General features: G+C 39.4%; 1 protein-coding gene across 1 annotated transcript in view; it reads left to right on the top strand.

The window, feature by feature from the left end:
* Nucleotides 1–2,201, top strand: part of znf644a (zinc finger protein 644a) — a gene marked incomplete at its 5' end in the record, with an annotated part of 16,649 nt that overhangs the window by 12,615 nt on the left and 1,833 nt on the right.

Genomic DNA, 2,201 nt, shown 5'->3' with positions numbered 1-2,201 from the left:
GGATATAGCTCGCTCACGCCGAAGACCTATCCACATCATCATTTACCCAGAATGCTTTGTGTGTAAATAAAATGGCCCCGTACATGTACTATATTTTTAAACTTTTAGTTTAAAAATTATAAAAACTAAACAGCCGACAGTATTTTTACAGTCTTTATTTTACAGTTAAAATATATATTAATCAAATAAAGTCTAATGGGTCCCTTTAAAAGCTTTAGACTTTTTCATCAAATTTTGAAAATGATATGCCCGATTGTGCACATCTGACCACCATGTTAGTGCTTTTAGTATCTTATGAATGGCTCTGCCACAAATACATCAAATCCTAGGTTAATACCAGTAAAACTGACTGAATTATAGCCTTTATTGTTTTTTCTACCAAAGGTTTAAGTAAATATGTTCCATGTATGTTACGATGAACTTTGATGCCCCTTTTCCACCAGTGCCTCTACAACATGGTTCGACTTAGACCTCCACGGTTCCAAGGCTTTTCCACTAGCAAGTATTTGTGGAACCAGCACCTTCTTCAGAACATACTTCGCTGTTGTTCCAGGTGTACTGTGCTGGCCTGAAAACATGACACCAGAAGACTGTCGGTCTCTGATTGGTTAGAGGGTTGAATCACTGGTTGGATCAGAAGAGCTACTCTCACAACCAGATCCACCATTTGCAATAACAACGTTACCATTACCTCCATTGCTGTGTTGCATATCTTTTTGTGGTCTTCTGCTGTTTAATGGCAGTTGGCAAATAGCTTAATGGAGCATAACCGCCACCAGCTGGAAAGGCATGTGGCATCAATTTTTGGACTTTGGGAAAGTTTACAATGAACCCACCTACTAGAGCTGTTTCTGAAGTGGAAAACTGCCTGAACCATGAGTTCAGTCTAGTGGAACCGTGCTGTAGAGGTGCTAGTGGACACGGGCCACGCCCAGTCTTAGATCAGTATCTGTAAAACTTACTGACAGGAAGCCATTTTGTGCTGAAGTTAGTCATGGTGACATTTTACAGCAGGATGACTTCTAAGTCAGTCATGAGTACTTTCTGACTGTGTCATTAAAATACGTCCAGTAATTCATGAGGTATTTTGGCCAAAGAACAGATAGTTGATCTGAGTGATTTTCAGTCATTTAAAACATACTGTATTAAACTGAAATGCATTGTGTGTTTTTAGCCCTTCAAAGCCCAAACCTGACACACAGTTCAACCAGATCCACCTGTGGATCATCAAAGTTCTAAATGTTCTGTTTATATTCACGCACCGTTAGACCCCAGAATCAACATCTCAAAGTAGTGAGGACCCCCACCAAGACCAAGGAACTCCCCACACTGGGACAAATGTTCCAAACAATAAACAACCCGTGGAACTGAATTAAATCCATTTCTAGAAACTGGAAAGATTATTCAACTACAGCAAACCAGAGAAAATCCATCCACCAGACTGGGGAAGAAGGGCATTAAAGAGAGAAGCATCCAGGACGACAGATATAACCCTGATGGAGCTGAGAGATGGAGGGTCTGTCTGTAGGACCACTGGAAGCTGCACAGAACTGGACTTCATGGAAGAGTGGCTGCTTAAATAAAAATTTAAAAATAATGTTTGATAAAGCTCACCTTTTCACACAGACTTTCAACTCTTGACTCTGCAGCACAAAGGTTCAACAAGGTGGGTTAGCTTTAACACCACCCCTCCCTCAGTCTATTCAGAAATCACACCAAGGCTGCCTGAAGGCATCTCAGTCCCCTCAGGTGTTTTATGAAGAAGTCCTTTAAATGTTTACTATAAACTGTCTACAGTAGATTAAAGGACCTGCGACATCAAATTTTTTGCAGTAAAATTAAATGCATTTTTGGAAAGATAACATTTTTGAAAAGGTACCAAATAAAAAAAATCACACCACTGAGAGGAACAGCTGTTGAGATATTTGTATGTGAAGAAACAGGAAGTGATGTGAAAGGGGAATGACAGCATGTGAACAGAGCGTTCAGACTAGAGAAGAATCTGATATTTCTGAAAGTTATTTTGAGTCATTAGCTGCGTTTCCATTGACCATGAAAATGCTCAGATTAGAATTTCGAAATAAATTTGCTCAATGGAAACACGTCAATTTCGAAAAAAAAATTATGTTTTTCGACAAAAGGTTTTGCGCTAGGATGAGGTGGTTTTTCAGCCGTATCGAATTTGATGTTTTTCACAAAAC

The sequence above is a fragment of the Austrofundulus limnaeus genome, unplaced genomic scaffold (genome assembly GCF_001266775.1).
Source record: "Austrofundulus limnaeus strain Quisiro unplaced genomic scaffold, Austrofundulus_limnaeus-1.0 Scaffold510, whole genome shotgun sequence".
Lineage (NCBI taxonomy): Eukaryota > Metazoa > Chordata > Actinopteri > Cyprinodontiformes > Rivulidae > Austrofundulus > Austrofundulus limnaeus.
The sequence above is the reverse complement of the archived record's forward strand: the minus strand, read 5'-3'. Positions and strand labels throughout refer to the sequence as shown.